Here is a 12,502-nt window from a genome sequence, read left to right as displayed (position 1 = left end):
TAGGCTTAGTCAAGCTAAGCCGGTGACAGTGATGAATATCGTCCTTAGGATTTACCTAGCTGCACATAGAGAACAGAAAAATACTGTCACACAAAATCAAGATTTCAAACGCGTGAAAAGACAAGCAGTTTTAAAACGCAAATGTCTCTATTGTTAATACTGTACTTACTCCTGGAAACGCTGTGCTTTATTCCTTCATAAATTAACTGCTCGTAAACATATATTTGTTTCTGAGTCATTTATTGCCCTTGGATTGGTGAAATGTTCTGGATAAACCTTCAAGCAGCCGATCCCTTCATGCGAACCGTCAGCAGAATTGGATGGTATACCTAGAATGGTTGTTCTGGCTCTTTTGGTGAAATACTATGAGTTAGTGCTTAGCAATCTACACATTATCAGGAAAATAGAATTTCCACATCAAGCATATATGATACACAACTAACCTCTTCTTAACCTCTTCTGAACGAAAGGTACAAGGGGAACAAACTGCATAATGAGAATAAGATAATAGTTCCTTCCGTCACCAAGAAAATGTCATTCAAAACTAAACTCGCGCCTAACCGTTTGGTAAAGGCCTTAAAATGCAAAATGTTAGCGTGGAAGGCGTAGCTTTGTTGCGGCTTCATTTTGTCAGTTTGGATAGAATGGTTTGAATCCTGAATCTGAGAGCGAAAACTGTTATCATATAAATATATATCAAGCGTAGGAGGTCGTTTGCACTGACAAAATGTCGGTAGTCGAATAAGTAAGGAAGGATGGCCTCAACTGAATTCTAGGTGGCGTGGTGATTAATGTCATGAGCTAGATGAAGCTTTCGAAAAAGTATTTTCATCGATATCCAGTTAGAAGATCATTGCTTCTTTCACAAAGACAAAGGCGATTTAATAGGCCGGGTAGAATAATTTCTATTTGAGAAATCATTTTTGTAGACATTTGTTGAAATACTTAAGGACAAATACGCTAAGAAACGCGTTCCCGCTACTTATGACGAAAATGCGTAAAACGTTCTTGGAAGATAAAAAAAAAAGTAGAAATGGCAGCAGGCAAAGCTTCTTCATGGATTCAATCACCCTCCGGGAGGTGCTTATAAACTGAGCGTACACAGTTGTAATGCAGGGGTGCTCCTGGCGCTAAGCCAGAAAGAGGCCGCTAAGGCTTCCTAACTTAGGATCCTGTGAGCAAGTCGCTAAAACTGTAAAGAGCACGAATATGGGGCTCGGGGGAGCTAACCGCGGAAGAGCGCTCATGTGAAAGCAATCAAGAGTTATGGAGGCCCACCTCAGACGGCGACGTAACGACGGTGTCTGGCTTGTTTTGGAGTTTCTTCCTTTAAACTAAGGTTGCTTGAGACTCTTCTCGTTCGCCGTTCCTTGTCGTATTGTCTGTTTAGAGGAGCGCAGTCCGCCGCATTTTTAAGCAGCAAACCGTTGAGCTTACGCCATTCGCGCCCTGCTCATCTCATTATAGCGCCTGAAATCAAATTTACTGTTCGAAAACTGCGACGCAACAGAATCTCCCGTGTTTACGACACTGCTAGTGGCTTGTTGTCCTCTGCTACTTCGTTTTTCTTACGTACCTTCAAAATGTGGTCCTCGGTTACATTTATTGTCCAGAGAATGGTTTCTCAGTACTTTTTGTGGGCTGGCTCCACTCGCGGATTATTGAAAATACTTTTGTCCAGTGTTCTGTATCTCCTTGTCTTCCTCACATACTGCCAGTTAGATGAAACAGGCATGAACATTGAAAATGAAACAGGCATGAACGAAATGCAGGTGCTGTCATTACTACCCTATTTGGGGAGCGAATAGGAGTACATCTAGATCTTTATAATTAGCCAATACCGTACTCAACACCAGCGTTCCGTTGTTAACGGTTATTCCATTGTTACAAGGGATGAGAGAAAGGTAATGCCATTCATATTTTTTTTCTTCAACATTTTTCACTCACAAACTTGTGAAATGAAGAGGGAATCGAGCCCCTTATCTCCTGGACCTAAATTACATTTCAGCATAATTTATGTCAATGCGAACATTAACACTAAGAAGAATGTCTTTGTGAACAGGAAAGTGTAAGCTTTCTTGCATTGTGCTAGCAATTTTTTTCATTCGGTGCAGGCACATCATCACGGCACTAATCATGCTCTCGCCGTTTTCAAATTCAGATATTTAAGGCCAAAGATGAAAGTAAAACTATGCCAAGTGAAGACTGCAAGGGGCATGGGGTAGTACAATCCACACAAATCTGGCAATCGCATGTTTGTTTTCAGCTTGGTGTGAGGGCGGGCGTTGTCTTCTATCCTAACAGCAACCTCAACAGAAAAACTGGTAAAGAAAGCAGGGTTGTAAGCATTTGTTCACCGGCAACTCAAAGCTATACTAGTTGATGGAAATGACATTGAAACATAATTTAAACCTGGAAAATAAGCAGCTTACTTCGTTGTGAATGCCAAAATGTTTTAATAAAGAAAAAAGATTGCAACTGTGATACTACAATATGAAAATGATACATAGAGATATGATGATGACGTTCAATGTGACTTCTGCGGCTAATCCAAAAACGGTTGAATTCCACACGCATTACTATTTTTACGTGCACATCGAAACATCTACCTATTTCAAGCATACAGTGTTATGTTCTTGCATTATCAGTGGCCTTTCACCAACCCTACAAGAATTCGCCTGAACCGAAGTAGATCTTGCGATAAATAATTTTGTGCAGCCTATATGTAGTTAACTGCATAATATTCAATAAACGATACAACAACCAAGCAGCCAGGCTAGAACGGGAGAAGGAAGATGGCTGCAGAGTATAAAGGGCACTGAGCAAGGGTTGAGGGGGAGCCTCAATTCGCCAATTCGCAAGCCGAGCCTTGTCTTGTCTTTTATAGGCCCAGACGAAGACAAGTCCGCTTGTCGTAACATTGCTCCCAAACAAAGACAATTTGCTTTGTCGAAACGTTGGCTTGGCTTGTGAACTAACCCTTATCCTCAATCCTTGCTCAGTGTTGTTTCATAAGGACCCCGAACGTATTTTGTAAAATGCTTCATATTTTCCTTTTGTGGTAATAAGTAACTTGTACTGAATAAATGTAGAAAGAGATGGTCATGAAGTTTGAGCTCTCGGGACATAATGCACACCTCTGGTGTTTCAGTTGTCTGAGTGGCTAGGTTTTAATTCCGTGCATTAAAGCATGTATTCATGATATTCACTTTTGAAGAAATAAATTCAAGATTTTCAAAACAATTCCTGAGGCTTGACTGATTTATATCTATTTGACAGATGACATACCATTGATATTCTGTTTATCTATCCCCTATAGTTTCGAGACACTCTCCACTTCTACACAAGGAAGCTAATATATAACGCCCTCGTTTAGTGTTAATTCTATGAAGATTATGAAATAGGTCTAAAAGAGGGCGTTATACAAGTTTTCCGATATGAACGATCGGTCTTTCCTAGTAACGAGCCATGGTAAATGAGTCACAAATTCAAATGTCGTTATTGGTTTAGAGGAATACTTGGGGCTAGGGGCTGTCTATTTTATAAGAGAAAGGCGTAAAGGCTTCCTAGCCGTTTACAATGTCATCTTCCAGCTCTTTCGTGTTTGCTCTGAGCACGGTAAAAATAGAACTGAAGTGCTTAAGAAGTCGAGGGAGAAGTTTCCGTTGCTGTTTCGCGATTTTTTATTTAATTCAGCCTAGTAAGCATGAAGTGGACGCCTCCGCTACGTCGTTTCTAGCAACCGACAGGATCCCGCATCACGACAGCACAAAACAGCCGCTACAGTTTTCTACTTGGCCGAATTGAAAATTTCGCCGTCCGTCAAACCTCGGCGCCGGAATATATGTGGTGGGAATATTGGGACTCAGAGAGCCTTGTTTACGGAAGTGACCAGGCTGAGGTTTATGCGGGGTTGTGTTATCGGCGTAGATGACACTTTTATTTGATAGCCTCTGAGTCGCTTTCCTTTGCATCCTTCTTTCAAAATATTCACTCGGCTTCTTTTTTTCGCTCAGATGCAGTTTATATTTCGGTCTTCGTTGCGCTCACCGAAATAGTGAACATATTCGGTTCAGGGAAATGGAATGCTATATCCAGGTGACGCATTTTAGCCACAGTCGAATAAGTAAGATGTCTGCGCGGTGACTGGTGTGCTACGAGCAGGAAGATGAAATCATATCGTCACATTTGTATCCTTTGTATCTTCTTACCAAGCGGAGTTCTACCTATTTTAAAGGCAATGAGGTCTGCCATTGAATTGATTTTCTCCAGCTGACAAATATACAGCAACTGACATTCTTTCTTCCATTTCGGCGACTGCTTCTCTTGCTGACATCCTTCAGCTTATCCTGACACCTCTAAGCAGAATTGGTATTGGACATCGCGTCTAAAATTTCGATTAAAAAATTTGATGACGCTTTATAAGAAAATACACCTTTTTTGGCGGTCTTGAGGACGAGAGCAAAATGTATTTTCTTTTTTTTTAGGGGGGGGGGGGGGGGGGGGCAAACTATTCTAGGGGGTTGTACCACAATTTATTGTGTGCTGAATTTCTTTAAAAATGGCTGAAAACTGAAAAGGAAAGCTATTATATATCTATATGGCAGCCGTATATTACTTGAGTAGTCAGAGATTTGGATATTGAATTCTGTACATTTATTATAAAGAAACAGAATTAACCACAGCATCGCTATACCGAAACAAACATAGGCAACAATTCCAAGTTGGCGGCAAAGAAGATACACGCGACAAACGGATTAAGTCAAGTAACATCTCAAGGGGTCAACAATGACCAAACTAGGCAGTACTAAGGCGTACCGTAACGATGATGACATCACATTGAATTGCTCCGCAGCGTAACAGAATCTCCTTGAATGCAGTGAGTACAGTTGAACGTCCAGCAAGCCAGCCATCACTGTTTGCCATGTCATGTAGTTGCACAACGCTTCCAGAAGAGGAGCGGGTAACGTTTTTCAGCAAACAATAAATACACTGCGACCAGTAAAAAAAACAAAAGGACAGAAGAAAAACCAGAACATAAACGGAAGGGAAGTCTCTAATACTTGAAATGTGCTTGCAGCCGGAGGTAGGAGGAGTTGCAACGTTGTGACGCCAGCGGAGAAGACAAAGGAACTTAAATGTGGACGAGTAGAAATACAAAGTGAGGTCTTCCTCTGGCTCTTTGAGTTAGAAAAATGTCTTCTCCTACTGCATGTTTGAGAAACAAAAATATTCTTCCTTCACTAGGACATAAGGCGCACAGTGCATAACTAGGTCAGAAAAGCCTGTCAGTTCCTCTTAAACAGAGTTAATTCCGACCCAACACACGCGCTTAAATATAGTAAGAAATCTTTGAAACGCTTTGCGGTAGCAGAACCTTCACAATAGAGAGCACGCTACTGGTGTTTGAAAAATTCTTATGCGTTCCTGAGAGCAGATATAATGTTTACTTGGACCCGTATGCTGCACCAGCGGCACAATTAAGCTAATGTATATGGTATATGGTATATGGACACGTACTGACGTAGACATACACCGATTTGCCGGACCCCTCCTGCGCACGCGCATTGACAGGTGTGGGTGCAGTCGCGGCCACTGCGCATGCGTGGGAGGGGTACTTCAAGCCTGCATCCGTCTACGTCAGTACTTCTCCGTCAAATTACATCTCTCTATATTCAATAGACATCGCACGACAAAAAAATCTAACCCAGACATGCTTGGCATTATTGTGGCCAGGACTGCAGATGCATTTCTTCGTTACTCCAGTTGTTGATTTATCCATAATCTAAAAACAAAAAACATTCCCTGCAACAGCGTTCACGGCGCTTGGGTATCAACATCCTCATGCGAGACTTTTTGTTTCTAATAATGTAATGGCAGCTCAATACTGCTCAACAAATGTGATCTTTCTTAGATGACCGCAACTTATAAAACTGCAGAAAAGCCATCTAAAACGGTTTTTAGAATATGTTTTGAAATTGAGGTTGTAGAAGACAGTGTGTCTGCTCTGCGTTGCAGCTAGGCGGGGATATCATTCTTCTTGCTAAAAATAATCTAAGAAAAAAACAAAAGAAAAAAAGCACAAGAATGTCACGATCATAAAGCGTTGTAGTAAAGAGAAATATGGGGGACGTAAGGACCCGTAAACCGAGAATAAAGTCACCAATGTGCTGACGGCGTCTTTTTATGACGCTTTGAGTTTGGAGCGTCACTTTTTGGTGGAAAAACTGTCTCCCTCTTTCATGAGGGTAATACAATGGGAAATATTCGGCAGTATTTGTGCATAAAGTGCACCTGACTGATACTTAGCACATTAGACGGGCAGGGGTAACGGCAGAGAAAAACTAATTCCTTTCTCTGCCCTGTTTGTGCCATTCTTGCCCAGCAGGGTCATCAAGTTCGGCTTCTTCACAATGAATTACCAGCTAGCCGGAGGTGTAAGCTTTTTGTTTGTTTGTCTTTAAATCTTCTATAATGAACAGATTTTCGACGCGATTGCTATAGAGAACAGATTATCCGAAGACACTTTATTACAGCGTCGATGGGATACTTAATTGAAAAAAAAAAACAACAACCTAACGTTCACCGTGATGAGAAAGGGAACTTGTTTAAGGCAGCCTTGAGCTTCAAGAAATATACTTAAAATGTTAATTTGTTAGCACAAGAATTGCTATTTTTCCAGAGAAGGCTAAAGCAAACCTATTCAACAGACCTATGTTTACGAGGTGCCATATTCACAACAAATTGAATTCAATAGCTGTCTGAATGAAGTATGCCCGTGAGTGAAGCGCTTGTGCGGAATGTTTTTTTTTTTTTTTTGCATAAGCTTGTTGCACCCCTTGATTAACCTTTGGAACTGGAGAGTGCATGAAGTATTGGTGTACTCGTGGCCGTCTCTGGAATGACTCCGAGTTCATTAATGGCGATAAGGCAGCCTTTCGGATAAAATTTCATTTTTCGATGGAGAGATTGGAATACGTTCGAACCTCGCTCTTTCTCACGAAAATTAGGAAGATGCTTTAGCTTCACCTTAAGAGTAGATACTATAGTGCATCACACCGCACCTTTTCATTCCTCAAATTTTAAGCATTGTGAGACTGGCCCACAGTTTTGCAAAGTATGACGCGTTTTTAGGTGATCTGGTTCTGGGCGGAAGAAGGGCCCAATATGTCTCACATTTCGCTCGTCACCTGCCCTACAATGAACAACACCGAATTGGAATCGGGTACTTAAGTCGTCGGCTCGAATTCCTGTTGCAAAAAAGCCTCCCAGTTGATCTGCAGATGGATCCTAAATGGAAAGCCCCGCCGGGGTGGTGCAGTGGTTACGGCGCTCGACTACTGTTCGCAAGGATGCGGGATCGAATCTCGGGCTCGGCGGCCGCTTTTCGATGGAGGCGAAAAGCAAGGCGCCTGTGTGCTGTGCAATGTCAGTGCACGTTAAAGAACCCCAGGTGGTCAAAATTTCCGGAGTCCTCCACTACGGCGTCTCTCATAGCCTCTCAAACCAAACCTAAATGGAAAGCAAAATGGCATGACATTATCATGAACACTGCAGAAGGAATGCTTGGATAACAAATTTGATAAGAAATCATGTGCGTATTTTTTTCCGACACGTTTCTCTCAAACGTGGAATATGGTGACGCCGACGGTGACGGCCACGCTTTCGGGCATCGAGGCAGTTTTATGCGCTCTTGCGTGAATGTATACATATATGAAGCGTGTGAGCATGAGCATTCGCACGCTGCTATACCTTATGAGAAAAAAGTGTCTGAACACGAACTTGGCGAACTTCAGCTGTAACATCACATCTATTGCACTTCAATTTGGTATGGTTTACTACATTGTTTTCAGTTCTACGATATGATAACTTGCCAGGCAGAGAACAAAGATACGTTTATTAACAAATTGAGTTATGACAGCTCGAGTGATACGTGTTCAGCCTTACCATTTGTGTGGTTCGCTTGCTTATAAAGGCGCTAAAATGATGACAGCGGTATGTAACGACAAAAGACAAAGAGGTTTTTAGATTCATGAAACACGTCCCCCCTGGACATGGCCATAGCTGCTGGTCGTTACCAACGGTGCATATATAGGAAACGAAGATTAACTGCAAGGGTTCCCAAGCCGGATGTAAAGAGTACAGTATGAAGTGTTCTGATAAATCAGACTCGCACAAAGGATGAATTTACGTAATTCTTGACCACATTTCCAGCCCGGTATCTTGGCTACTAAATGACCAAAATATTTATTTTGCTTGCATTTTACGACCTTCGTTTTCCTCAAAATTCTCCTCTGGTACCATCGCACAAACAAAAATATCTAAATTGTACTGCTTGGTCGTGCGTTTGATGGCATGCGACTACGTGTTTCTTCTGTTCATCACTTAATAGGAGTGAAAGAATGTGCATTGTATGCGTAAACACGTAAGTGCAGAAACTTCCACTGACGATCATATCAGGTAAGCAACGGCACTTATAATTTCTTTTAAACCTTCACAATATGAGTAGCACATCCACAAAGATTCGATATAAGGAAACCAAAGCCAGCTGTCGTCGCATCGAGAAGGCAGGAAAGGAGCCGCAATATAGAATTGGGGTTCGAGGCATTCCTTATGTTTGTTTCGAATGCACTCCGCAAAAGATCCATTCTTTCGCATCAGGATTACAAGAACAGCAGATCGATAGAAACCGGGAGAGAGCAAAAAGTAAGTTCTCATACAACCGCTTGGGCGATATGCGATTCCAGGAAGAAAGAGTCAGCCTTCCGGCGCGGCGCGCTAGGGGTTCCGTTCTGTGAAAGAGTCTAATGTTCTCAGAAATCTTTATATATTTATCCTTCTTGCTGATGTATTTTTGTGACTCACCATTTCATTTTCAAGAACGGAAAGCAGAACTGAAACACACAATATTACGAAGAGTAATACTTATTACGACGTACATTCACCAAATTTGCGGAAATATGCCATGTCTTGTTTTCAGAAAGATGCACTTGCCTAAAGAGCTTTGGTTCTTTCGAGTACAAAAAATAAACAAATCAATAAAAGGATGACAGGACAATCTTGCTCTCATCGTTATAAGTAGCAAAACGTCTCAGGTTTTGTGTTCCAGGCTTCAAAAACCCGTAAAGGTGAATTTGCCCGCAGCAAGGCATCAGCCACTAAGCAAACTATGACTACCTTAGTGACTATAATAACCCCTAGCCAACACGCGCGGTGATCAGAATCTGTAAACGGCTCTGTAAAAGTGTCCACGCTATTCTTGTGAATAAATGCCGGACGCGGCTGATGCATGCTAACGAATGCCTGTCGTTCGACAGAGTAGTCTACGGTGATCGAAGCGGAAAAAGCTTGCTGCTGATAGGTTGTCGAGCAAATTTTCTTACCCGCTGTACTCAAAAGCTTTAAACAGTAACATACACGATGAAGACTAGCATTCTCAAAAATACGAGTGCGCTTACTTTACGCTGAAGTAGGAGAAGGAAATTTAGGCCGCAACAAGGCATTTTAAGTGGTGCTTGGACTCAAAATCTGGAGCTTGTGCACTCATCTTTTCCATGAGTTAATAGCAAGATCAAAGGAGTTTTAACAAATATTACAGCAAGCCCTGCTACGATCCGTGTTTTTCTTCAAGCCTGTTATTTTTGTTCGTAATAGTGTTGAAGACCAGCTAGTGTCTGTCTGACCCAAAAAAAAAAAAAAAATTCGCGTGTCGATGGAATTGCATATACAGGTTTGGGGTGCGACCTGATGCCGGTGAACACCTCCGGCAACGCACTCCCTCACCAGAACAGGAGTTGGCCACCCTGGTGCAGTAATTGGCCACAACCTCCTATGATAAGCTCCATAAAACCCCGGCCCTCAGTCACCAGCGGCTGCGGAACAACTGACCACGGCGGCGGTCAGACCTGTGACGCAGCAGGGGGTGCTAAGAAAGCCTGGCTCCGCTGGACAGGCCGCCATTGGAAACTGACCCTGGCAACGTTTAATGCTAGAACCCTAGCTAGTGAAGCTAGTTTAGCAGTGCTGTTAGAGGAACTAGAGGGCATGAAATGGGATGTCATAGGGCTTAGTGAGGTTAGGAGGCCGAATGAGGCATATACTGTACTGAAGGATGGGCATGTACTGTGTTATCGAGGTTTACCAGAGAGGCGACAACTAGGAGTAGGTTTCCTTGTCAATAAGTATATAGCGGGTAATATAGATGAATTCTATAGTATTAATGAGAGGGTTGCAGGCATCGTAATTAGGCTTAATAAGCGGTATAAACTGAAGGTTGTACAGGCCTATGCACCTACATGCAGTTATGATGACCAGGCCGTTGAAAGCTTCTATGAAGATGTAGAATCGGCAATGCGAAAAGTAAAGACTCAGTATACTGTACTAATGGGCGACTTCAATGCCAAGGTAGGGAAAAAACAGGCAGGAGGCAAGGCAGTAGGTGACTATGGCATTGGTTCTAGGAATAGCAGGGGGGAGTTACTAGTTGAGTTTGCAGAGCGCAATAACTTACGAATCATGAATACCTTCTTCAGCAAACGGAAGAACCGAAAATGGACATGGAAAAGTCCTAACGGAGAGACTAAAAATGAAATCGACTTCATAATGTGTTCAACCCCCGCCATTGTGCAGGATGTAGAGGTAATCGGGAAAGTTCGATGTAGTGACCACAGGATGGTGAGGTCCCGAATTAGCCTAAATCTGAAGAAGGAACGCAATAGATTAGTAAGAAAGAAACCCATCAACGAATTAGCGGTGAGGGGGAGGGCAGAAGAGTTCAGGATCTCGCTACAGAATAGGTATTCAGCTCTAACTGAGGATGGCGACATTACCCTAGAGGCAAGGAACAATAATTTCAGAGATATCATTACTGAGTGCGCGTTAGAAGTAGGCGGTAGGATAGTTAGAGAGGATACCGGTAAGCTGTCTAAGGAGACGAAAGATTTGATTAAGAAACGGCAGAGTATGAAAGCTTCCAATCCAACAGACCAGATCGAATTGGCCGAGATATCAAAGCTAATCAATAAGCGCAAGGTGGCCGATATAAGGAAGTATAACATGGAGAAAATTGAGCATGCTGTAAAGAACGGGGGAAGCCTTAAAGCGGCAAAGAAGAAATTGGGCATAGGCAAAAACCAGATGTATGCGATAAGGGACAAGGCGGGCAACGTCATCACTAATATGGACAAGATAGTCAAAGTAGCCGAGGAGTTCTATACAGATCTCTACAGTAGCCAAAGTAGTCAGGACCGTAATGAGATTGGCGGTAGGGAAAAACAGTCAGACGTTCCACCAGTGACGAAGGACGAGGTCAAGAAAGCACTAGAAACTATGAAAAGGGGGAAATCAGCTGGAGAGGATCAGATAACTACAGATTTGCTGAAGGACGGGGGGGATATCGTGCTAGAAAAACTGGCCACCCTGTATACGCAGTGCCTGGTGTCATCGACGGTACCGGAAGCATGGAAGAATGCAAACATTATCCTCATTCACAAGAAAGGGGACTCTAAGGACCTTAAAAATTACAGACCAATCAGCTTACTGTCTGTTACGTATAAGGTATTTACTAAGGTAATCGCTAATAGAATCAGGACAACCTTAGACTGCAATCAAGCAAAGGATCAAGCAGGGTTTTGGAAACGGTACTCTACTATCGATCATATCCATACCATCAATCAGGTGATAGAAAAATGCGCGGAATATAACCAGCCCTTATACATAGCATTCATTGATTACGAAAAAGCATTTGACTCAGTTGAAACCTCGGCGGTGATGCAGGCATTGCGAAATCAGGGGGTAGACGAGCCGTACGTGAAAGTGCTGGAAGATATATATAGTGGCTGCACAGCAACCATAGTTCTGCATAAAGAAAGTAACAAAATTCCCATAAAGAAAGGTGTTAGGCAAGGAGACACAATCTCCCCAGTACTATTCACAGCTTGTTTAGAGGAAGTATTCAGAGACTTGGAATGGGAGCAGTTAGGGATAAGGCTAGATGGAGAATACCTCAGTAATCTGCGATTTGCTGATGACATTGCCTTACTAAGCAACTCGGGAGATGAACTGCAAATGATGATTGATGACCTAAACAGGAAAAGTAGAAAGGTAGGCTTGAAAATCAATATGCAGAAGACTAAGGTAATGTTCAACAGCCTCGGGAAGGAACAGGAGTTTACATTAGGTGGCGAAATACTGGAAGTAGTAGGCGAATATATCTACTTAGGACAGGTAGTAACCGCAGATCCAGACCATGAAAAGGAAATAACGAGAAGAATAAGATTGGGATGGAGCGCATTTGGCAAGCACTCGCAGATTATGACTAGCAGCTTACCGGTATCGCTCAAGAGGAAAGTATACAACAGTTGCATCTTGCCTGTACTCACCTATGGGGCTGAAACGTGGAGGCTAACCAAGAGAGTTCTACTTAAGTTGAGGACAACCCAGAGGGCTATGGAACGAAAAATGGTAGGGGTAACATTAAGAGATAGAAAGCGTGCAGAGTGGG

The sequence above is a fragment of the Amblyomma maculatum genome, chromosome 6 (genome assembly GCF_055883805.1).
Source record: "Amblyomma maculatum isolate TAMU_Amacu chromosome 6, ASM5588380v1, whole genome shotgun sequence".
Lineage (NCBI taxonomy): Eukaryota > Metazoa > Arthropoda > Arachnida > Ixodida > Ixodidae > Amblyomma > Amblyomma maculatum.
Note: the sequence above shows the minus strand (reverse complement) of the source record.